This window comes from Pristiophorus japonicus, chromosome 9, assembly GCF_044704955.1.
Source record: "Pristiophorus japonicus isolate sPriJap1 chromosome 9, sPriJap1.hap1, whole genome shotgun sequence".
Taxonomy (NCBI): Eukaryota; Metazoa; Chordata; class Chondrichthyes; family Pristiophoridae; genus Pristiophorus; species Pristiophorus japonicus.
This window is the reverse complement of record NC_091985.1, coordinates 220,952,076-220,978,987: the sequence shown is the minus strand read 5'-3', so window position 1 is coordinate 220,978,987 and position 26,912 is coordinate 220,952,076. Positions and strand designations below refer to the sequence as shown.

General features: G+C 45.1%; 1 long non-coding RNA gene across 3 annotated transcripts; it reads left to right on the top strand.

The window, feature by feature from the left end:
- Positions 1-3,158: 3,158 nt before the first annotated feature.
- Positions 3,159-26,518, top strand: LOC139273740 (uncharacterized). Of its 3 annotated transcripts, XR_011595328.1 has the most exons (6): positions 3,159-3,239; positions 4,021-4,107; positions 10,301-10,415; positions 17,672-17,874; positions 18,724-18,812; positions 25,451-26,518. It is a non-coding gene; the product is annotated as an uncharacterized lncRNA (long non-coding RNA). The 3 variants fall into 3 exon arrangements; XR_011595327.1 differs by lacking the exon at positions 17,672-17,874; XR_011595329.1 differs by lacking the exons at positions 17,672-17,874; positions 18,724-18,812.
- Positions 26,519-26,912: the final 394 nt, after the last annotated feature.

The window sequence follows — 26,912 nt, the reverse complement described above, 5'->3', positions numbered from 1 at the left end:
CTATTCTAGCCAATTCACATCTCATACCATCGAAGTTACTTTTCCTCAAGTTCAGGATCCTAGTCTCTGAAGTAACTGTGGCACTATCCATCTTAATAAAGAATTTTACCATATTATGGTCACTCTTCCTCAAGGGGCCTCGATCAACAAGATTGCTAATTAGTCCTTTCTCATTACACATCACCCAATCTAGGATGCCCCCCCACCCCCTCTAGTTGGTTCATCGACATATTGGTCGACAAAACCATCCCTAACACACTCCAGGAAATCCTCCTCCACTGTATTGCTACCAGTTTGGTCAGCCCAATCTATATGTAGATTAAAGTCACCCATGATAACTGCTGTACCTTTATTGCACACATCCCTTATTTCTTGTTTGATGCTGTCCCCAACCTCATTACTACTGTTGAGTGGTCTGTACACAACTCCCACTAGCGTTTTCCACCCTTTGGCAACATACCACCCTGCAGTCTTGATTGTGGCCACAGAAACGTCTATCTATTCCCCTTACAATAGAATCCCCTACCACTATAGCTCTCCCACTCTTTTTCCTGCCCTCCTGTGCAGCAGAGCCACCCACGGTGCCATGGACTTGGCTGCTGTTGTCCTGCCCTGATGAGTCATCCCCCCCAACAATACCCAAAGTGGTGTATCTGTTTTGGAGGGGGATGACCACAGGGAAATCTGCACCACCTTCCTTCCACTGCTCTTCCTGTTGGTCATCCATTCCCTATCTGTTGTGTAACCCTGACCTGTGGTAAGACCAACTCACTAAACGTGCTATTCATGGCATCCTCAGCATCGTGCATGCTCCAGAGAGAATCCACCCGCAGATCCTGTGCCACAATGCAGTCTGTCAGGAGCTGCAGCAGAGTACACTTCCTGCTAATGTAGCCATCAGGGACACTGGAAACATCCCTGCATTCCCACATAGCATAGGAGGAGCATGACACCTGTCCGAGCTCTCCTGCCAAGGCTTAACCCTTAGATCAACTTAATTTGGAAACAACAATGATAAAGGTTACCTACTGATAGGGAAAAGAAAAAGAAAAACTACTCACCAATCACCAGCCAATCATTTACCCCCTTGGCTGTGACGTCACCTTGCGATTTATTCTACTTCTTTGTTTACCTTCTGCAGCTGCACCTGCACCAGCTGGCCTCTCCGACTGTTGGGCCTTTTATAGGCCTCTCCGATGCTGCCCCAGACTCCCGCTGCTCGAACACCCGCCTCTCCGACTGTTGGGCCTTTTATAGGCCTCTCCGATGCTGCCCCAGACTCCCGCTGCTCGAACACCCGCCTCTCCGACTGTTGGGCCTTTTATAGGCCTCTCCGATGCTGCCCCAGACTCCCGCTGCTCGAACTCCCGCCTCTCCGACTGTTGGGCCTTTTATAGGCCTCTCCTATGCTGTTCCAGACTCCCACTGCTCGAACGCCCGCCTCTCCAATGCCGAGCCTTTTATAGGCCTCTCCGACACTGCTCCAAACTCCCGCTGCTCGAATTCCCACCTCTCCAATGCCAAGCCTTTTATAGGCCTCTCTGACGCTGCACCGGGGCACAATGGACATGATATTTTCAGCGCGACAGCTGCAGAAAAAATGCAGGGAGCAGCGCCAGCCCTTATACATGGCCTTTTTCAACCTTACAAAGGCCTTTGTCAATGTCAACCACGAGGGTCTATGGAACTTCCTCCTCCATTTCGGATGCTCCCAAAAGTTTGTCAACATCCTTCAGCTGCTCCAAAGGACATGCAGGCCATGATCCTTACCAATGGATCCATTACAGACCCAATCCACGTCCGGACCGGGGTCACATATGGCTGTGTCATTGCTCCAACCCTCTTCTCAATCGTCCTTGCTGCCATGCTCCACCTCACAGTCAACAAGCTCCCCATTGCAGTGGAACTAAATTACATAACCAGTGGGAAGTTGTTTAAACTTTGCCGCCTCTAGGCCAGGTCCACGATCACCCCAACCTCTGTCGTTGAGCTACAGCACGCAGATGACACCTGCGTCTGCACACATTCTGAAGTTGAACTCCAGGATATAGTCGATGTAGTTACTGAGGAATTCAAGAGCATGGGCCTTACGCTAAACATCTGAAAGACAAAGGTCCTCCATCAGCCTGTCCTTGATCCACGGTGCAGCCCTCGACAACATGGATCATTTCCCATACCTCGGGAGCCTTGTATCAACAAAAGCAGACATTGATGACGAGATTCAACACCCCCTGCAGTGTGTAAGTGCAGCCTTCGGCCGCCTGAGGAAAAGAGTGTTCGAAGACCAGGCCCTCAGGTCTACCACCAAGCTCGTGTTCTACAGGACTGTGGTAATACCTGCCCTCCTGTATGGCTCAGAGGCATGGACCATGTACAGCAGACACCTCAAGTTTCTGGAGAAATATCACCAATGATATCTCCGCAAGATCGTACAAATCCCCTGGGAGGGCAGGTGCACCAATATCAGCGTCCTTGTCCAGGCTAACATTCCCAGCATTGAAGCACTGACCACACTCGATCAGCACCGCTGGGCAGGCCACATAGTTCACATGCCAGACACGAGACTCCCAAAGCAAGTGCTCTATGCGGAGCTCCTTCATGGCAAATGAGCCAAAGGTGGGCAAGGGAAACATTACAAGGACACCCTCAAAGCCTCCCTGATAAAGTGCGACATCCCCACTGACACCTGGAAGTCCCTGGCCAAAGACGGCCCTAAGTGGAGGAAGTGCATCCGAGAGGGCGCTGAGCACTTCAAGTCTCATCGCTGAGAGCATGCAGAAACCAAGCGCAGGCAGCGGAAAGAGCGTGTGGCAAACCAGTCCCACGCACCCCTTCCCTCAACGACTGTCTGTCCCACCTGCGACACAGTCTGTGGCTCTCGTATTGGACTGTTCAGCCAACAAAGAACTCACTTCAGGAGTGGAAGCAAGTCTTCCTCGATTCCGAGGGACTGCCTATGATGATGATAATGATAAACATTCTCTGTCCTTGCTCCCCAGGCCCAGTTCCTTTGCTCAGATTCTGCTAAAAGTAAATTGGGAAAAGTTCACTTTGATTTTTAAAGGCTGAATTATTGCAGAGAGCTGCGCATGCGGGGATAAGCCCCGCCCCCTGTGTCGATTTCCAGTGAGCAGAAGAGCGCATGCGCCCTCCCCTCCCCCAGCCTGTGAGCGCCATTCACTCAGTGAGCGGAAGCAGATGGTTTAAACAGCCGGGAATGGAGACACCGAGGTCCCGCGGTAAGGCAGCGAGCAGCAGCCTCCTTACATCAGCACATCGGTTTGGGAGCGTGTCCGCAGATGGGCTCAGAGATCGGCACTGAGTCCGGGGGAAGTTCAGGGGGAGTCGGGGTCTGTGTATAACAGGCGGAGTGGAGCAAGAACTGGTCTGAGTGCGTGGAGTGAGTGGGGGAAGGGAGAGGCCATTCTCGGGCTGTGTGTGGACAGCGTGTGTCCCGGGTAAGGGAGACAGAATGGGAAAGATCTGCTGTTTACAATCATTGCTGCTTTCTCCCTGCAAACCAGTAGTGAACGTTCCTGCTTTAGTTCCAGTCTCACTGTGTTTGTTGTCATTGGACAGCGAGCAGTGGAAGCAGAGCCGGACACTGAGGATTTATACAAGGAGCATCTATTGCAGGCACCGGGTGAGAAATGTGAAGGACACGTTTTAAACAGCGGCTCTTTGTTTTTGGTTGAACGGTTAGTGCCCTGGGAGAGGGGAGCAGCAATCTGAGCTGTGTAAAAGTCCGTGCTCCATCGGGTAGTCCCATTCCTGAAGCAGGGCAGGGGTTGGGTTGTGTCTGGATGTCAGTAAATTGCTGTAAATCTGCCCAACAGACTTGGTATGCAGAAGCTGAGTGCTGCAGTACTGCAGTGGAGTCAGACACTGACACTGTTTGTATCGCTGGCTTCCCTTTGTGAATGTTCATAATGAATATTAAGTGAACGATTACATTCATCACTTTAGTCTTTTCTACCTCTCCTGTTCTTGAATGATCAGAGATACATTTTCTTCTTACAGGCAAGGAATTGAAGGAACCGGAAATGTGAAGTTTCTTCCACCTGAGACATTTGGAACAGTGTAACCAGCTGCTTGTAAACACAGTAGGTACGGTACCTATCACAGTGTCATCATCACAGCAGTCCCTTGAACGAGGGTAACTTGCTTCCACATGAGTTCACAGATGTTTCAATGAAGGACCCGATATTCCAGTCCTGAACTCCAATTGAAGGGTGGAAGATGCCTGTGCCTGGTTTGTTTTAACGTGTGGTGACCGTTGCAAATCAACCACCACATGGGCTTGACAGAGCTCGGCCTTTATCCAGTGGCAAGGGTTAACCAAGATGACTGGAGACCTGCTCTGCTGCACGGATCTAATGCGCACACATATCACAGTGTGGGCTGGCCCATTCTGCCCTGGGCTTCTAGTGTGCAGGTACACAGACAGGTTATCCGAATTAAACATGTTTGTGGTGCTGAATGGCCTCCTCCTATTCCTGTGTAACAGGCCCGAGGGGGTTAATAGTCACCTCCTGTTCCTAATTTAACAGACTGGAGATACTGAGTGGTCTTCTCATGTTCCTAATGTAATAAACACGAGGGACATAATGGCTTCCTCCTGTTCATATGTAACAAGGTCTAGGGGCAGAATGGCCTCCCCCTGTACCTTTGTATCAGGCTAGAATGGGATGAATGGTCTCCTTTAGTTCTTATGTAACAGGTTCCAGGGGCTGAATAGCCACTTCTATTCCTGTGTCACAGACTCCAGGGGCTAAATAGTCTCCTCCAGTTCCTATGTAACAAGCTCGAGGGGCTGAATGCCCTCCTCCTGTTCCCCTGAAACAGTCCCACGGGGATGAATGCTCTTGTCCTATTCCTAATGTAACAGACCCGAGGGGCAGAATTGCTTCCTCCTACTGCTTTCTAACTCCAATTGCTGAATAGCCCTCTCCAGTTCCTAATGTAATCAGCTCGAGTTGCTGTATGGCCTCCTCCAGTCCCTATATGATATCCTCGAAGGGTTGAACGGCCTTCTCCTGTTCCCATGTCACAGGGTCAAAGGGCTGAATGGCCTGCTTGTGATCCTAATTTAACATGCTTGAGGGGCTGAATATCCTCCCCCAGTTCCTATATAACATGTGCGAGGGGCTGAAAGACCTCTTCCAATTCCTTTAACAGGCTGGAGGTGCTGAATGAGCACCTCCTGTTCCTGGTTAACAGTTCCGAGGGGTGGAATTGACCTACTCCTGTTCCGATGTAACAGACCCAAGGGACTGAGGGTCTTCTCCTGTTCCTAATGTAAGAAGCACGAGGGGATGAAAAACTTCCTGCTGTTCCCATGTCACAGAATCAAAGGCTGAGTGGTCTGCTTGTGTTTCTAATGTTAGAGAGGCTGAATTTCCTCTTCCCATATAACAGAATGGAAGGGCTGAATGGCATCCTCCTGATCCAATGTAACAGGCTCGAGGGGAAGAATAGCCTCATCCTGCTCCTGTCTAACAACATTCAGTGCTGAACAGCCACCTCCTGTTCCTGTGTAATAAGTTAAATGGGATGAGTGGCCTCCTCCAGTTGCAATATAACATGTACGACTGGCTTATTGGCCTCTTCTAGTTCCTATAACATTGTCGGTGGGCTGAATGGCCTACTCCAGTTCCTACATAACATGCTTGAGAGTCTGAATGGCCTACTCCAGTTCAGATGTGAAAGGCTCCAGAGGATGGATGGCCTCCTCTATTCCTGTGTAACAGTATCCAGTCGATGCATCGCCTCCACCAATTCCTTTATAGCAAGGCTGTGGTTCTGAATGCCCACCTCCTGTTTCTATGCAACAAACTTGAGGGTCTGAATGGCTGCCTATTCATTTGTAACAGGTTTGAGGGGCTGAATGGTGTCCATCTATTCCTGTAAAGCAAACTCCAGGGCTAAAAGGCCCACTCCAGTTCCTAATGTAACAGAGTCGAAGGGCAGAATGGCTTACTGTTCCTGTGTAACAGGATCCAAGGACTGAATGGGCCTCCTCCACTTCTAATGAATGGCCTCCCCCTGTTCCAAATGTAACAGACACGAGGAATTGAATGGGCCTCCTCCAGTTCCAATGTAACAGGCTCGAGGGACTGAATGGTCTCCTCCTGTTCCTTATGTAACAGACTCGAGGGACTGAATTGCCTCCTCCTGTTCCAATGTAACAGACTCGAGGGACTGAATGGCCTCCTCCTGTTCCAATGTAACAGACTCGAGAGACTGAATGGCCTCCCCCTATTCCTTATATAACAGGCTCATAAGAACATAAGAATTAGGAACAGGAGTAGGCCATCTAGACCCTTGAGCCTGCTCCGCCACTCAACAAGATCATGGCTGATCTGGCCGTGGACTCGGCTCCACTTACCCGCCCGCTCCCCGTAACCCTTAATTCCCTTATTGGTTAAAAATCTATCTATCTGTAATTTGAATACATTCAATGAGCTAGCCTCAACTGTTTCCCTGGGAAGAGAATTCCACAGATTCACAACCCTCTGGGAGAAGAAATTCCTTCTCAACTCGGTTTTAAATTAGCTCCCCTGTATTTTGAGGCTATGCCCCCAAGTTCTAGTCTCCCCGACCAGTGGAAACAACCTCTCTGCCTCTATTTTGTCTATCCCTTTCATTATTTTAAATCTTTCTATAAGATCACCACTCATCCTTCTGAACTCCGAGTAAAGACTCAGTCTACTCAATCTATCATCATAAGGTAACCCCCTCATCTCCGGAATCAGCCTAGTGAATCGTCTCTGTACCCCCTCCAAAGCTAGTATATCCTTCCTTAAGTAAGGTGACCAAAAGTGCATGCAGTACTCCAGGTGCGGCCTCACCAATACCCTATACAGTTGCAGCAAGACCTCCCTGCTTTTGTACTCCATCCCTCTCGCAATGAAGGCCAACATTCCATTCGCCTTCCTGATTACCTGCTGCATCTGCAAACTAACTTTTTGGGATTCATGCACAAGGACCCCCAGGTCCCTCTGCATCGCAGCATGTTGTAATTTCTCCCTATGCAAATAATATTCCCTTTTGCTGTTTTTTTTCCAAGGTGGATGACCTCACATTTTCCGACATTGTATTCCATCTGCCAAACCTTAGCCCATTCGCTTAACCTATCTAAATCTCTTTGCAGCCTCTCTGTGTCCTCTACACAACCCGCTTTCCCACTAATCTTTGTGTCATCTGCAAATTTTGTTACACTACACTCTGTCCCCTCTTCCAGGTCATCTATGTATATTGTAAACAGTTGTGGTCCCAGCACCGATCCCTGTGGCACACCACTAACCACCGATTTCCAACCCAAAAAGGACCCATTTATCCCGACTCTCTGCTTTCTGTTAGCCAGCCAATTCTCGATCCATGCTAATACATTTCCTCTGACTCCGCATACCTTTATCTTCTGCAGTAACCTTTTGTGTGGCACCTTATCGAATACCTTTTGGAAATCTAAATACACGACATCCATTGGTACACCTCTATCCACCATGCTCTTTATATCCTCAAAGAATTCCAGTAAATTAGTTAAACATGATTTCCCCTTCATGAATCCATGTTGCGTCTGCTTGATTGCACTATTCCTATCTAGATGTCCCACTATTTCTTCCTTAATGATAGCTTCAAGCATTTTCCTCAAGACAGATGTTAAACTAACCAGCCTATAGTTACCTGCCTTTTGTCTGCCCTCTTTTTTTTAAACAAAGGCGTTACATTAGCTGCTTTCCAATCTGCTGGTACCTCCCCAGAGTCCAGAGAATTTTGGTAGATTATAATGAATGAATCTGCTATAACTTCCATCTCTTTTAATACCCTGGGATGCATTTCATCAGGACCAGGGGACTTGTCTACCTTGAGATCCATTAGCCTGTCCAGCACTACCCCCCTAGTGATAGTGATTATCTCAAGGTCCTCCCTTCCCACATTCCTGTGACCAGCAATTTTTGGCATGGTTTTTGTGTCTTCCACTGTGAAGACCGAAGCAAAATAATTGTTTAAGGTCTCAGCCATTTCCACATTTCCCATTATTAAATCCCCCTTCTCATCTTCTAAGGGACCAACATTTACTTTAGTCACTCTTTTCCGGTTTATCTATCGGTAAAAGCTTTTACTATCTGTTTTTATGTTTTGCGCAAGTTTACTTTCGTAATCTATCTTTCCTTTCTTTATTGCTTTCTTAGTCATTCTTTGCTGTCGTTTAAAATTTTCTCAATCTTCTAGTTTCCCACTAACCTTGGCCACCTTATACGCATTGGTTTTTAACTTGATACTCTCCTTTATTTCCTTAGTTATCCACGGCTGGTTATCCCTTCTCTTACCGCCCTTCTTTTTCACTGGAATATATTTTTGTTGAGCACTGTGAAAGTACTCCTTAAAAGTCCTCCCCTGTTCCTCAATTGTGCCACCGTTTAGTCTTTGTTTCCAGTCTACTTTAGCCAACTCTGCCCTCATCCCACTGTATTCCCCTTTTTTAAGCATAGTATGCTCGTTTGAGACACTACTTCCTCACCCTCAATCTGTATTACAAATTCAACCATACTGTGATCACTCAATCCGAGAGGATCTTTGACTAGGAGATCGTTTATTATTCCTATCTCATTACACAGGACCAGATCTAAGATAGCTTTCTCCCTTTGTAGGTTCTGTAACATACTGTACGAAGAAACAATCCCGTATGCATTCTATGAATTCCTCCTCAAGGCTACCCTGTGCGATTTGATTTGACCAATCGATATGTAGGTTAAAATCGCTCATGATTACTGCTGCTCCTTTTTCACATGCCTCCATTATTCCCTTGATTATTGTCTGCCCCACCGTGAAGTTATTATTTGGGGTCCTATAAACTATGCCCACCAGTGACTTTTTCCCCTTACTATCTCTAATCTCCACCCACAATGATTCAACATTTTGTTCATTAGAGCCAATATCGTCTCTCACAACTGCCCTGATATCATCCTTGATTAACAGAGCTACCCCACCTCCTTTCCCTTCTTGTCTATCTTTCTGAATTGTCAGATACCCCTGTATGTTTAATTCCCAGTCTTGGCCACCCTGCAACCATGTTTCTGTGATGGCCACCAAATCATACCCATTTGTAATGATTTGTGCCATCAACTCATTTACTTTGTTTCGAATGCTGCGTGTGTTTAGGTAAAGTGTTTTAATACTCGTTTTTAAACCATGATTTTTAGTTCTGACCCCTCCTGCAGCCCCTTTATATTCATACATATTGTCCCTTCCTATCACCAGGTTCGAGGGACTGAATGGCCTCCTCCTGTTCCAATGTAACAGGCTCGAAGGACTGAATGGCCTCCCCCTGTTCCTAATGTAACAGGCTCGAAGGACTGAATGGCCTCCTCCTGTTCATTATGTATGAGGTTCGAGGGACTGAATGGCCTCCTCCTGTTCCTAATGTAACAGGCTCGAAGGACTGAATGGCCTCCTCCTGTTCATTATGTATGAGGTTCGAGGGACTGAATGGCCTCCTCCTGTTCCTTATGTAACAGGCTCGAGATACTGAATGGCCTCCTCCTGTTCCTTATGTAACAGACTCGAAGGACTGAATGGATTCCTCCTGTTCCAATATAACAGACTCGAGGGACTGAATGGCCTCCCCCTGTTCCTTATGTAACAGACTCAAGGGATTGAATGGCCTCCCCTGTTCCAGTGTAACAGACTCGAGGGACTGAATGGCCTCCTCCTGTTCCTTATGTAACAGGCTCGAGGGACTGAATGGCCTCCTCCTGTTCCTTATGTAACAGGCTCGAGATACTGAATGGCCTCCTCCTGTTCCTTATGTAACGGACTCGAAGGACTGAATGGCTTCCTCCTGTTCCAATATAACAGACTCGAGGAACTGACTGGCCTCCCCCTGTTCCAGTGTAACAGGCTCAAGGGACTGAATGGCCTCCTCCTGTTCCTTATGTAACAGACTCGAGGGACTGAATGGTCTCCTCCTGTTCCTTATGCAACAGGCTCGAGGGACTGAATGGTCTCCTCCTGTTCCTTATGTAACAGGCTCGAGGGACTGAATGGCCTCCTCCTGTTCCTTATGTAAAGGCTCGAAGGGATGATTTTCCTCCAGGTTCCATGCGCTGAAAGGCCTCCTCAAGTTCCAAGATCCAGGGACTGTTCTTCCCCGTTGTTTTGGAAATAGCATCGGGCAGTAAACAGGAGCTCAATGCTTCTTGCCCGCCAGCTCTCTGATCGGGCTCCTCGCACTGATTATGTTTTATCATCTCGCTCAAACGTTCCCAAATGTTGCTTTCTTTTCCATCACCTCTAGGGTTATTAGCCAAGTTTGCATCGAGCAAATCGTGATCTCACCAGTAACAGCACTTTCCCAATGGTTATCCACGAGGCTGCTTCTGACATTTTCTTCTGTGTAAATGTTAACCACCGTAAGTAACTGAAAAGTTTCATTTCTACAGCAACAACAAACACTTGCATTTATGACAGATACCGAATAAATCCCACACTCACTCCCTGTACCCCTGACTGATAGATACAGAGCGAATCCCACACTCACTCCCTGTACCCCTGACTGATAGATACAGAATGAATCCCACACTCACTCCCTGTACCCCTGACTGACACATACAGAGTGAATCCCACACTCACTCACTGTACCACAGACTCAGATACAGAGTGAATCCCACACTCACTCACTGTACCACAGACTCAGATACAGAGTGAATCCCACACTCACTCACTGTACCACAGACTCAGATACAGAGTGAATCCCACACTCACTCCCTGTACCCCTGACTCTCAGATATAGAATGAATTGCACACTCACTCACAGTACCCCTGACAGCTATGGTTTATATCATGTACTAATAGCTCGTCTCTACTCCAAATATTTCTGAATCTCATTCATCCAATATAATGCGAAAAACTATTGTCTGTTGGGGTAGTCTCTGATCTGTAAATTTCACAGATGTAGGATAAAACAACTCGCATACCAGGAACTGACAGGTACAGAGGAAACACCCACTCACTTACCCCAGAATGAGAGATACAGAATAAAACCCACACTCACATACCAGAAACTGACAGATACAGAATAAAACCCACACTCACATACCAGAAACTGACAGATACAGAATAATACCCACACTCACATACCACAAACTGACAGATATAGAATAAAACCCACACTCATATACCGGAAACTAACAGGTACAGAGGAAACACACACTCGCTTACCCCAGATTGAGAGATACAGAATAAATCCACATTCACATTGCACAAACTGATATATAAAGGTAAAAATCCACACTCAGATACCAGAAACTGACACCCCGCACATCTACCACAAACTGACAGGTACAAAAAAAACACAATCACATCCCAGAAACTGACAGGTACATATTAATTCCTACACTCACACAGCAGAAACTGACAGGTACAGAATGCAATCCACACTTAGATATCAGAAAGTGACCAGTGCAGATTAAAACCAAAGTCACATATCAGAAACTGACAGGTACCAATTAAATCCGAAACTCCCATGCCAGAATCTGATAGATACAGAATGCAATCCACACTCTGATCCAAAAAACTGACAGATACTGGTCAATATCCACATTCACATGCCAGAAGCTGACGATATAGGTTAACGTACACACTCATCTACCAGAAACTGACCAGTACATGATAAAACACACACTGACATAACAGAAACTGACAGATACAGATAAAGACCACACTCAGATACCAGAAACTGACAGATACAGAATAAAACCCACACACACATACCAGAAACTGACCGACTGACAGAAATGAAGGACAGTATCCAACTAAAAACAAGGGCGTACAAAGTGGCCAAAACTAGTGGGAGGACAGAAGACTGGGAAGCTTTTAAAAGCCAGCGAAGAATGACTAAAAAAATTATTAAGAAAGGGAAGATAGACTATGAAAGTAAACTAGCACAAAATATAAAAACAGACAGCAAGAGTTTCTATAGGTATATAAAAAGGAAAAGAGTGGTTAAGGTAAATGTTGGTCCCTTAGAGGACGAGACCGGGGAATTAGTAATGGGGCACATGGAGATGGCAGAAACTCTGAACAAATATTTTGTATCAGTCTTTATGGTAGAGGGCACTAACAATATTCCAACAGTGTATAGTCAAGTGGCTATAGTGGGGAGGAGATGGTACTCAGTAAGGTAATGGGATTAAAGGCAGATAAATCCCCTGGACCTGATGTCTTGCATCCGAGGGTCTGAAGAGAAGTAGCGGCAGGGATAATGGATGCATTGGTTGTAATTTACCATAATTCCCTGGATTCTGCGGAGGTCCCAGCAGATTGGAAAACTGAAAATGTAACGCCCCTATTTCAAAAAGGAAGCAGACAAAAAGCAAGAAACAATGAACCAGTTAGCCTAACATCTGTGGTTGGGGAAAATGTTGGAGTCCATTATTAAAGAAGCAGTAGCAGGACATTTGGATAAGCGAAATTCGGTCAGGCAGAGTCAGCATGGAATAATGAAGGGGAAGTCATAGAAACATAGAAAATAGGTGCAGGAGTAGGCCATTCGGCCCTTCGAGCCTGCACCACCATTCAATAAGATCATGGCTGATCATTCACCTCAGTACCGCTTTCCTGCTTTCTCTCTATACCCCTTGATCCCTTTAGCCGTAAGGGCCTTATCTAACTCTCCCTTGAATATATCCAATGAACTGGCATCAACAACTCTCTGCGGTAGGGAATTCCACAGCTTAATAACTCTCTGAGTGAAGAAGTTTCTGCTCCTTTCAGTCCTAAATGGCTTAGCCCTTCTCCTTAGACTATGTCCCCTGGTTCTGGACTTCCCCAACATCGGGAACATTCTTCCTGTGTCCAACCTGTCCAGTCCCGTCAGAATTTAAAATGTTCGAGATCCCCTCTCATCCTTCTAAATTCCAGTGAATACAGTCCGAGTCGATCCAGTCCCTCGTCATATGTCAGTCCTGCCATCCCGGGAAGCAGTCTGGTGAATCGTCGCTGCACTTCCTCAATAGCAAAAACATCCTTCCTCAGATTAGGAGACCAAAACTGAACACAATATTCCAGGTGAGGCCTCACTAAGGCTCTGTAGAACTGCAGTAAGACCTCCCTGCTCCTATACTCAAATCCCCTAGCTATGAAGGCCAACATACCATTTGCCTTCTTCACCACCTGCTGTACCTGCATGCCAAATTTCAATGACTGATGTACCATGACACCCAGGTCTCGCTGCACCTCCCTTTTTCCTAATCTGCTGCCATTCAGATAATATTCTGCCTTTGTGTTTTTGCCACCAAAGTGGATAACCTCACATTTATCCACATTATACTGCATCTGCCTCGCCTTTGCCCACTCACCTAACCTGTCCAAGTCACCCTGCAGCCTTTTAGCGTCCTCCTCACAGCTCACACTGCCACCCAGCTTAGTGTTATCTGCAAACTTGGCGATATTACACTCAATTCCCTCATCCAAATCATTAATGTATATTGTAAATAGCTGGGGTCCCAGCACTGAGCCCTGCGGTATCCCACTAGTCACTGCCTGCCATTCTGAAAAGGACCCGTTTATTCCGACTCTCTGCTTCCTGTCTGCCAACCAGTTCTCTATCCACGTCAGTACATTACCCCCAATACCATGTGCTTTAATTTTGCACACCAATCTCTTGTGTGGGACCTTGTCAAAAGCCTTTTGAAAGTCCAAATACACCACATCCACTGGTTCTCCCTTGTCCACTCTACCAGTTACATCCTAAAAAAATTCTAGAAGATTTGTCAAGCATGATTTCCCTTTCATAAATCCCTGCTGACTTGGGCTGATCCCAACACTGCTTTCCAAATGTGCTGCTATTTCATCTTTAATAATTTATTCCAACATTTTCCCCACTTCTGATGTCAGGCTAACCAATCTATAATTATCCATTTTCTCTCTCCCTCCTTTTTTAAAAAGTGGTGTTACATTAGCTACCCTCCAGTTCAAAGGAACTTATCCAGAGTCGATAGACTGTTGGAAAATGATCACCAATGCATCCACTATTTCTAGGGCTACTTCCTTAAGTACTCTGGGATGAAGACTATCAGGGCCCAGGGATTTATCGGCCTTCAATCCCATCAATTTCCCTAACACCATTTCCCGCCTAATAAGGATTTCCTTCAGTTCCTCCTTCTCACTAGACCCTCGGTCCCCTAGTATTTCCGGAAGGTTATTTGTGTCTTCCTTCGTGAAGACAGAACCAAAGTACTTGTTTAACTCGTCCGCCATTTCTTTGTTCCCCATTATAAATTGACCCGAATCTGACTACAAGGGACCTACGTTTGTTTTCACTAATCTTTTTCTTTTCACATATCTATAGAAGCTTTTGCGGTCAGTTTTCACGTTCCCAGCAAGCTTCCTCTCATACTCTTTTTCCCATCCTAATTAAACCCTTTGTCCTCCTCTGCTGTATTACAAAATTCTCCCAGTCCTCAGTTTGCTGCTTTTTCTGGCCAATTTATATGCCTCTTTCTTGGATTCAACACTATCCTTAATTTACCTTGTTAGCCAGTGTTGAGCCACCTTCCCTGTTTTATTTTTACTCCAGACAGGGATGTTGAAGTTCATCCATGTGATCTTTAAATGTTTGCCATTGCCTATCCACCGTCAACCCTTTAAGTATTACTCGCCAGTCTATTCTAGCCAATTCATGTCTCATACCATCAAAGTTACCTTTCCTTAAGTTCAGGACCCTAATCTCTGAATTAACTGTGTCACTCTCCATCTTAATGAAGAATTCTACCATATTATAGTCACTCTTCCCCAAAGGGCCTCGCACAACAAGATTGTTAATTAGCCCTTTCTCATTACACATCACCCAGTCTATGATGGCCAGCCCTCTAGTTGATTTCTCGACATTGGTCTAGAAAACCATCCCCAATACACTCCAGGACATACTCCTCCACCGCATTGCTACCAGTTTGGTTAGCCCAATCAATATGTAGATTAAAGTCGCCCATGATAACTGCTGTATCTTTATTGCACGCATCCATAATTTCTTGTTTGATGCTGTCCCCAATCTCACTACTACTGTTTGGTGGTCTGTACACAACTCACAACTAGTGTTTTCTGCCCATTGGTATTCCGCAGCTCCACCCATACCGATGCCACATCATCCAGGCTAATGTCCTTCCTTACTATTGCATTAATTTCCTCTTTAACCAGCACTGCCACCCCACCTCCTTTTTCTTTCTGTCTATTCTTCCTAAATGTTGAATACCCTTGGATGTTGAGTTCCCAGCCTTGGTCACCCTGGAGCCATGTCTCCGTGATGCCAATTACATCATATCCGTTAATTGCTATCTGCGCAGTTAATTCGTCCACCTTATTCCGAATACTCCTCGCATTGAGGCACAGAGCCTTCAGGCTTGTCTTTTTAACACTCTTTGTCCCTTTAGAATTTTGCTGTAATTTGGCCCTTTTTGCTTTTTGCCTTGGGTTTCTCTGCCCTCCACTTTTACTTTTCTTCTTTCTATCTTTTGCTTCTGTCCCCATTCTACTTCCCTCCATCTCTCTGCATAGGTTCCCATCCTGCTGCCATATTAGTTTAACTCCTCCCCAACAGCACTAGCAAGCACGCCCCCTAGGACATTGGTTCAGATCCTGCCCAGGTGCAGACCATCCGGTTTGTACTGGTTCCACCTCCCCCAGAACCGGTTTCAAAGTCCCAGGAATTTGAATCCCTCCCTTCTGCACCACTCCTCAAGCCACATATTCATCTGAGCTATCCTGCGATTCCTACTTTGACTTGCACGTGGCACTGGTAGCAATCCTGAGATGAATACTTTTGAGGTCCTACTTTTAATTTAGCTCCGAGCTCCCTAAATTCGTCTTGTAGGACCTCATCCCGTTTTTTGACAAATTTGCTGGATTTCTTTGAGGATGTAACGAACAGGGTGGATAAAGGGGAAGCAGTGGATGTGGTGTATTTGGACTCTCAGAAGGCATTTGACAAGGTGCCACATAAAAGGTTACTGCACAAGATAAAAGTTCATGGGGTTGGGGGTAATATATTAGCATGGATAGAGGATTGGCTAACTAACAGAGAATCGGGATAAATGGTTCATTCTCTGGTTGGCAACCATTAACTAGTGGGATGCCACAGGGATCAGTGCTGGGACTCCAACTATTTACAATCTATACTAATGACTTGGAAGAAGGGACTGAGTGTAACATAGCCAAGTTTGCTGATGATACAAAGATGGGAGGAAAAGCAATGTGTGAGGAGGACACACAAAATCTGCAAAAAGACATAGACATGCTAAGTGAGTGGGAAAAAATTTGGCAGATGGAGTATAATGTTGGAAAGTGTGAGGTTATACACTTTGGCAGAAAAAAATCAAAGAGAAAGTTATTATTTAAATGGAGAAAGATTGCAAAGTGCCACAGTACAGCGGGACCTGGGGGTACTTGTGCATGAAACACAAAAGGATAGTATGCAGGTGCAGCAAGTGATCAGGAAGGCCAATGGTATCTTGGCCTTTATTACAAAGGGGATGGAGTATCAAAGCAGGGAAGTCTTGCTACAGCTATACAAGGTTTTGGTGAGGCCACACCTGGAATACTGCATGCAGTTTTGGTTTCCATATTTACAAAAGGATATACTTGCTTTAGAGGCAGTTCAGAGAAGGCTCACTAAGTTGATTCCAGGGATAAGAGGGTTGACTTATGAGGAAAGGTTGAGTAGGTTGGGCCTCTACTCATTGGAGTTCAGAAGAATGAGAGGTGATCTTATCGAAACGTATAAGATTATGAGGGGGCTTGACAAGGTGGATGCAGAGAGGATGTTTCAACTGATGGGGGAGACTCGAGCTAGAGGGCATGATCTTACAATAAGGGCCACCCATTTAAAACTGAGATGAGGAGAATTTCTTCTCTCAGGGTTGTAAATCTGAGGAATTCGCTGCCTCAGAGAGCTGTGGAAGCTGGGACATTGAATAAGTTTAAGACAGAAATAGACAGTTTCTTCAATGATGAGGGGTTATGGGGAGCGGGCGGGATAGTGGAGCTGAGTCCATGATCAGATCAGCCATGATCTTATTGAATGGCGGAGCAGGCGCGAGGGGCCATATCGCCTACTCTTGTTTCTATTTCTTATGTTGTTATCATACAGAATAAAACCCATACTCACATGTCAAAACTTGACAGGTACACAATAAGTCCCAACTTACGTAGCAGAGATTGACAGGTGCAGAATAAATCTCACAATCACTTCACAAAAACTGACAGGTACAGAATAAAACACACACTCAAATACCAGAAACAGAGAGTTACAGAATAAATCCCACATTCACATAGCAGAAACTGACAGGTACAGTATGAAACCCACATCCATGTATCTGAACAATAATATGCAAGTAAAACCCATACCTGCCTATTAGAAACTGACAGCGAAACACTCACACACCAGAGACTGATGGAATGAGTAAAACAGTTTAGGCACTCTTACCCCAGTGTCAGGCTCACACAATCGTTTTTTCAGTAATTCGGATGATAACTAACATGTTCTCAATGTGGCCCATTTAATTAGTGATAAAAGCAACTTGTGAAACAATCCCATTTTTGCTAATTTAATTTGAGACAAAAAGATGGTCTGAGCATGTGCTAAATATATGCTGCTCCTCCCCTCCCCACACAGTGCTTAAACCGACGGGAAGGGCCTATGCGAGCTCCCCTCCCCCAGCTCTGTCAGCAGCTGCCGTTTCCTCTGTGCTCGGCTGATGATCGTTGAACACATCAGGGAGCGGAGATACCCCGGGCCCGAGTAAGGGAGCAAACAGCAGCCTCCTTACAGCAGCTCATCACATTGGGACTGTGTCCACAGATGGGCTTTGAGTCGGGGTAAGTTCAGCTTTAGTCGGGGGCTGTCTGTAAGAGGCAGAGTGGAGCAGGAACTAGTTCTGGAACATGGAGTGAATGGGGGAAGGGAGAGGCCATTTTCGGGCTGTGTGTGGACAGTGTAAGGTAACAGTGAAAGTAAATCACCTCGCTATTTCAAATCATTGCTACTTTCTTTCTCCAAATCAGTAATAAATGTTCCTGATTCAGTTCCAATCTCAGTGTCTGTTGTTCTTGGACAGTGAACAGTGAAAACACAGCCTGAGAGTGAGGATGTGAGGAGTTTCACAAGTGCATCTATTGCAGGCATCAGGAGAGGAGTGTGACAGGAGACACTTCAAAAATGGGTTATTTTGTTTTGGTGCATTGAATTCTCAGAACAGTGTTGCTGATGATCGAGAGATACATTGTCGCTCCCTCCGATACATCGGGTAACTGGGACATTCTGTTAATGACACAGGTCCGCAACTCGGTTCCAATAGACTGAGAACAATTGTTGTACAGCCCAGGTACCTGTGGTTATATTCCAGGAAGCAATTCAGAATTTTACAGGTAGTTCCATGGGAGTGGGAGATATAAACCTGGACAGTGCCAATCGGGTGTTCCCATTCATGGACCAGTGCTGGGTTTTGGTTGTGTCTGGATGCTGATAACTTACTATAGAACCATCCTACACACCTGGTGTGGTGAATCTGAGTGCCACTGTACTGCAGTGAGGTCAGATGACACAGATTCCTCTCTCCAGATACTTTACTTTATTATAAACAAACACATTAATTATAAATCTTTTTATATTCTCTCCATCACCTGTCCATATCATAACTAATAGTGTTCTCCTATTATTATTCTCAGAGCAAAATACTTCACCAAGCCGGAATAAATTTGATCTTTCCTCAACCCAGAACACAAGGAACAGTGCAGGTAGCTCCTTCTCACACACAGTAAGTACATTATCACTCACAGAGCGCAGAGACACAGAACTGACCTCAATCATATTGTCACAGGCAGCAGAAGCTGTCAGTCCCACAGTGATCCGAATTTGCAGAGTTACATTATGAACCCCACAGTCACTTGGAGCAGTACAATAATATGTTATTTCAAAGTCCAATCATATCGCATTGAAAGGCAGATCCAATTTCACTCCCTTACTCATGCACACAAACAGATAGACACTGACACAGTGTCAATCCACACTGGTGTCTGTACACTGACTCTCAAACCCAACAGCTAACATACAAAAGCAGAGAAATGGAGGTAATGGACTGAACCAAACCTTCTCCTGAGACAGTCATCGATAATCGCAAGCTATCATCCGCCTTCAGCAGGTGGAGAAGGAACCAAATCCAACAGTAACACAGAGCAAGAATAGCTCAGTACAAGAGACTGTCAATTATATAATGAATCTCACACTCGCACATCACCAGTCTAACAGATACATAATCAATCCCACACTCTCACACATCACCAGTCTAACAGATACATAATCAATCCCACACTCTCACACATCACCAGTCTAACAGATACATAATCAATCTCACACACGCACATCACCAGTCTAAAAGATAAATAATCAATCCCACACTCACACACATCACCAGTCTAACAGATACATAATCAATCCCACACTCACACATCACCAATCTAACAGATACATAATCAATCCCACACTCTCACACATCACCAGTCTAACAGATACATAATCAATCCCACACTCTCACACATCACCAGTCTAACAGATACATAATCAATCCCACACTCTCACATCACCAGTCTAACAGATACATAATCAATCCCACACTCTCACATCACCAGTCTAACAGATACATAATCAATCCCACACTCTCACATCACCAGTCTAACAGATACATAATCAATCTCACACACGCACATCACCAGTCTAACAGATAAATAATCAATCCCACACTCACACACATCACCAGTCTAACAGATACATAATCAATCCCACACTCACACATCACCAGTCTAACAGATACATAATCAATCCCACACTCACAAACAGTACCAGAGACTGAGAGAAACATAATGATTCATACACTCAGACACATTGAATGACAGATTGAGAGAGAATCATAATCACTTCCAGTACCTGAGATTGACTGACCGTGAAACTCACACTCCCAAACCAGGCCCTTACAGCTACAGACAAATACTCACATTCGCATACCAGAGACAGATAGTTGGAGAGTGAACTCCAGTCACTCACCAGAAACTGACAAGTACGGAAAAAAAACACTTTTGCATTCCAGAGACCGATAGATACAGAGTAATACCCACACTTACATTCCAGAGACTGATAGATACAGAGTAATACCCACACTCGCATTCCAGAGACTGATAGTTACAGAGTAATACCCACACTCACATTCCAGAGACCGATAGATCCAGAGTAATACCCACACTCACGTTCCAGAGACTGATAGATACAGACTGAAAATAACACTCATAACAAAAAACTTACAGGTTCTGATTAAAACCCTTACTCAAATATCAGAAACACAGATACAGAATAAAACCCACACTCACTTCCCAGAGACGGACAGATACAGAATAAAACACATACCAGAGAGTGACAGATAGAGAGTAAAATCAGCACTCACCTGAAAGTGACTGTCTGATTCAATGTCAAACCCACAATACCACATCTGTACCAGACACTTAAAGGCACAGAATGAAATCAACATTCATATAATAGCAACTGATAGGTACAGAAAACATACACACATTCACATACCAGTGACAGACAGGTAGACTGCACACTCACATAACAGAAACTGTGATATAGAGAATATAACCCCACTCATAACAGAAACAGACAGGTACAGCTAAAAAGTGCCACACTCACACACAAGAGACTGACAGTGAAATCCACATTCATACTTGAATAAAACCCACATGCACATCCCAGAGACTGACATTCACAGATTAATACCCACACTCACATACCATAGACTGATTGATACAGAGTAAAACCCACACTCACATACCATAGATTGATGGATACAGAATAAAACCCACACTCTCATACCATAGACTAACAGATACAGAGTACAACCCACACTCTCATACCATAGACTGACAGATACAGAGTGAATCCCACACTCGCATACCATAGACTGACAGATACAGAGTGAATCCCACACTCGCATACCATAGACTAACAGATACAGAGTAAAACCCACACTCTCATACCATAGACTAACAGATACAGAGTACAACCCACACTCTCATACCATAGACTGACAGATACAGAGTAAAACCCACACTCACATACCATAGACTGATGGATACAGAATAAAACCCACGCTCTCATACCATAGACTGACAGATAAAGAGTAAAACCCACACTCACATACCATAGACTGACAGATACAGAGTGAATCCCACACTCGCATACCATAGACTAACAGATACAGAGTAAAACCCATACTCACATACCATAGACTGACAGATACAGAGTAAAACCCACACTCACACCAAAGACTAATAGATACAGAGTGAAGATCACACTCACATCCCAGAGAATGACAGCTGTAGAGTAAAATCCACACACACATAAAAGTGAGTGACAGATAAAGAATAAAACGCACACTAACATCCCAGAGAGTGAAAGATACAGACAAAAATACACATTCATGTTACCGAGATTGACACATACAGATAATACCCAAACCCATATACCAGAAACTGACAGATACACAGAAATACCCACACTCAAATCCCAGAGACTGACAGATAAAGAATAAAACTCACACATACATCCTCGAGAGTGATAGATACAGACTGAAATATGCACTCCCTTACCAGAAACTGGGAGGTATTGTATTGATTAAAACACTTACTCATATAACACAAGCTGACAGGTACAGAGTAAAATCCACACTCACACAAGAGATACTGAAAGGTGCAGAATGAAACAACAATATCAACTTATAGTTTCTAGCATATAAATATCAGGTACAGGACAAAACCCACACTCGCATACCAGAAACTGGGAAACACAGAATAAAACCCACACTCACATACCAGAAGCTGACAGGTACAGAGTAAAACCCACACTCACATCAGGGAAACTGAAAGGTGCAGAATGAAGCTCCACTCAAATACCAGAAACAGAGAGGTACAGACAAAAGCCCATATTACCTGAAACTGACCAAGAGTAAAACCCACACTCACCTACCAGAGATTGAAATTTACAGATACAATCCACACATATACCAGAGACTGAAAGGTAGAGTGTGAAAATCTCACACACACACCAGTAACTGACAGATACAGATTAGAACCCACACTCACATATCAAACACTGAAAAACAAAGAGTAAAACCGCACTCACAAAGAAAATCAACACTCAAATACCAAAAGTTGACAGTGCTGGAGGAAAACCCAAAATGACAGAGTAGAAACAGTCATGGACAGAGTAAAATGCACACTCACATTTCAGAAACTGATAGGTACAGAATACAGCTCGCATTCACATAACAGAAACTGACTGGGATAGAGACATCGCAAATTCATCATCATAGGCAGTCCCTCGAAATGAGGATGACTTGCTTCCACGCCAAAAAGGGATGAGTTCACAGTTTTTTCAGTGAAGGACCTAATATTCCAGATCCCAATCTACATCTTGAAGGGTGGAAGATGCCTGTGCGTGGATTTTTTTAACATGTGGTGACCGTTGCACACCAGCCACCACATGGGCTTGACCGAGCTAGGTCTTGGTCCAGTGGCAAAGAGGAATCGCAAACTAACATACCAGAGACTGACAAGTATAGAGTAAAATCCACACTCACACAACAAAAACTGATATATACAGAGTAAAATTCACACTCACATACCATAGACTGAGAGATAGAGTAATACCCACACACAAATATCAGAAACAGACAGGCACAGGTAAAACCCACACTCACATATCAGAAAATGACAGGGACTGTGTAAATCCAACACTCACATACCAGAGAATTTCAGATACAGAATGAAACCCACACTCACTTACCAGTAATTGACATGTACAGAGTGAAAACCTCTCTTCCATACCATAAACTTACAGGTATAAAGGAAAAGCCACACTTGCTAACCAAAGACTGACCGATACAAAATAAATACTACACTCACTGGTAGGCATAGTCTATAGGCCCCCTAACAGTAACTACACTGTTGGATGGAGTATAAATCAAGAAATAATGGAGGCTTGTAAAAAATAAATGGGAATAATCATGGGCAATTTTAATCCTCATATTAATTGAACAAACCAAATAGGCCATGGTAGCCTTGAGCATAGCGTGTATCTGGGATAGTTTCCATAAACGGTACATTGTGGAACCGACCAGGGAGCAGGCTATCTTAGATCTGGTACAGTGTAATGAGAACATAAGAACATAAGAAATAGGAGCAGGAGCATGCCATTTGGCCCCTCAAGCCTGCTCCGTTATTTAATAAGAACATGGCTGGTCTGATCATGGACTCATCTCCACTTCCTTGCCCGCCCTTCATAACCCTTTATTCCCTTATCACTCAAAATACTGTCTATCTCTGCCTTAAATATATTTAATGACCCAGCCACCACAACTCTCTGGACAGAGAATTCCACAGATTTACAACCCCTCACCTCAGTTTTAGATGGGCAACCCCTTATTCTGAAACTATGTCACCTAGTTCTAGATTCACCCTATGAGTGGAAATATCCTCATTGCATCCACCTTGTCAAGCCCCCTCATTATCTTATGTTTCAATAAGATCAGCTCTCATTCTTCTGAACTCCAATGAGTATAGGCCCTTCATAATCATCATCAACCCCCTCATCTCCGGAATCAACCTAGTGAACCTTCTCTGAACAGCCTCCAATGCAAGTATATCCTTTCTTAAATAAGGAGACTAAAACTGTATGCAGTACTCTAGGTTTGGCATCACCAATACCCTGTCCAGTTGTAGCAGGACTTCTCTGCTTTTATACTCTATCCCCCTTGCAATAAAGGCCAACATTCCATTTGCCTTCCTGATTACTTGCTGTACCTGCGTACTAACTTTTTGTGTTTCATGCACAAGGATGTCCAAGTCCCTCGGTACTGCAGTACTTTGCAATTTTTCTCCATTTAAATAAAAATTTGCTTTTTTATTTTTTCTGCCAAATTGGACAACCTCACATTTTCCCACATTATACTCCATCTGCCAAATTCCTGCCCACTTACTTAGCCTTTCTATATCCTTTTTCAGATTTTGTGTGTCCTCACAACTTGCTTTCCCACCCATCTTTTAATCATCAGCAAACTTGGTTACATTACACTCCGTCCCTTCATCCAAATCATTAGTATAGATTGTAAATAGTTGAGGCCCCAGCACCAATCCCTGTGGCATTAGTTAATGTTTGTCAACTGGAAATTGATCTATTTATCCCGACTCTCTGTTTTCTATTAGTTAACCAATCCTCTATCCATGGTAATATAATATCCTCAACCCGTGAACTTTCAACTTGTGCAGTAACCTTTTATGCGGCACCTTATCGAATGCCATCCAGAAATCCAAATACACCACATTCACTGGTTCCCCCCTTTCCCACCCTGCCCATTACATCCTCAAAGAACTCCAGCAAATTAGTCAAACATGATTTCCCTTTCATAAAACCATGCTGACTCTGCTTGACTGAATTATGCTTTTCCAAATGTCCTGCAACAGATGTTGGGCTAATTCGTCTTGTAAACTGTTGTGAAGCACCTTGGGACATTGTACTAAATTAAAGGTGCTATATAAATAAAATATATTATTAATAAAGGAAAGCTACAGGTTTGTGCGCTGCCATCGAGATTCATGGAGCTTTAGCACCCATGTGTGGCCATCTTTGCAAAAGAGCAATGTGTGGGCAGGGCTTCAGGGTCCCAGTGAACCCAGCCAGAGTCAGCACCTTCAGGGGAGGAGAGCGAGGGGCACCAATGAGTGTAGAACTGAACCCAGCCAGAGTCAGCACCTTCAGGGGAGGAGAGGGAGGGGCACCAATGAGTGTAGAACTGAACCCAGCCAGAGTCAGCACCTTCAGCGGAGGAGAGGGAGGGGAACCAGTGAGTGTAGAACTGAACCCAGACAGAATCAGCACTTTCGGGAGAGGGAGAGGGAGAGGGAGAGGGAGAGGGAGAGGGAGAGGGAGAGGGAGAGGCACCAGTGAGTGTAGAACTGAACCCAGCCAGAGTCAGCACCTTCAGGGGAGGAGAAGGAGGGGCACCAGTGAGTGTGGAACTGAACCCAGCCAGAGTCAGCACCTTCAGGGGAGGAGAGAGAGGGGCACCAGTGAGTGTAGAACTGAACCCAGCCAGAGTCAGCACCTTCAGGGGAGGGGAGGAGAGAGAGGGGAACCAGTGAGTGTAGAACTGAACCCAGCCAGAGTTGGTGGTGAAAACTGGGTGCGGAGGATAAGCTGTCTTCAGACATTCGATGTGTTTGAATTTCAGGACAGGGAGGATGGAGAGTGTATGGGATGGGGATTTAGAGCTTTGGAGGAACACGGGAGGCAAGAATGTTCCATGAAATCTAGAATTGTTTGTTCTTAATTTCTGTCCTGTACTTACAGTAATGATTTTTGTAAACTCCTTTTCCGGGGTATCAGAAGGGCAGGATTTGCAAACGGGAAACTCAAACCAAACATCAGATCAAGATCTGACAGAGTCACTCGATTCCTCAGGACCTGAATATCATCGGCCTTTGAATGTGGAAGGAGAAATGTTTGTGGGAACAGATTTCAAACATCAGTGTGAGTGGAAAAGCACGGAGACACACTCACCCGAGGGGGAGTGTTCCAGTGCACTGCCTGTGGAAAGAGCTTTAACCAGTTACACAGCCTGAAAAAACATCTCACCTTTCACAGCGGGGAGAAACCATATACGTGTTCTGTGTGTGGACGAGGCTTCAACTGATCAACCTGGAGCGACACAAGGACAACCACACCATGAAGAAACCGGGGAATGTGGGGACTGTGGGAAGAGATTCAGATCCCCATCTGAACTGGGAAAAAAGTCACACTGCGAAGAGGCTGTTCATCTGCTCCATGTGTGGGGATCGATTCACTTGGTCAAGCGACATGTTGACACACCAGCGAATTCACACCGGGTTGAGACCGTACACTTGCCCCGTGTGTGGGGAGGGATTCACTTGTTATTTCAACCTTCTAACTCACCAGCGAATTCACTCTGGGAAGAGCCCGATCACCTGCTCTTTGTGTGGGGAGGGATTCGCTCGGTCATCCCATCTAATGGTACACCAGCGAGTTCATACTAGGGAGAAGCTGTTCACCTGCTCCGTGTGTGGGAAAGAATACGTTCGGTCATCCTACCTGCTAAGACACCAGCGAGTTCACAAGTGATTGCAGGGTTTGGATTCTGCTGTTATCCCAGACTGAATCGTGTCCATTCTGACAGTTGTGGTTTCTTTCTGCTGATATTGATGACCCCGAACTGGGCTGGAGTTTAATATTCTGGATATTTGACCATTTAATAAACGGGAAAAGGGTCAGATAAAAATAATGCTGATTGTGTTTGCATCCATACTTAACTCTTTTTAAAGAGATTCCTTCAAATACTGGAAGTTGCAACAAATGGAGCTAAACTTTGTTAACAATTGATAATAAAATGAATTGAATCTGCGGGTTGGTTTTGGTTTTCTCTGGGATGGAGCCAGACATGATGTTCCTTGAAATACCGCCGGTGTCCAGTAGATGATGCTGTTTCTCCAACTAACTCCGACTGTGCGGAGAGTGACTGCCCCCGAGAGCATGAGGAATGTGGGCAACTCAGGGTCAGACATTGAACTCACTCATCCCACAGGGACCTGACGCACTGCCCCCTCCCTGGGGCAGCCGCAGGTCAGACACTGAACATACTGCATCCCACAAGGACATCACTCACTACTTCCTCGCTGGGGCAGCCCAGGGTCAGACACTGAACATACTGCACCCCACAGGGACATCACACACTGCCCCCTCCCTGGGGCAGCTCAGGGTCAGACACTGAACATACTGCCCCCCACAGGGACATCAC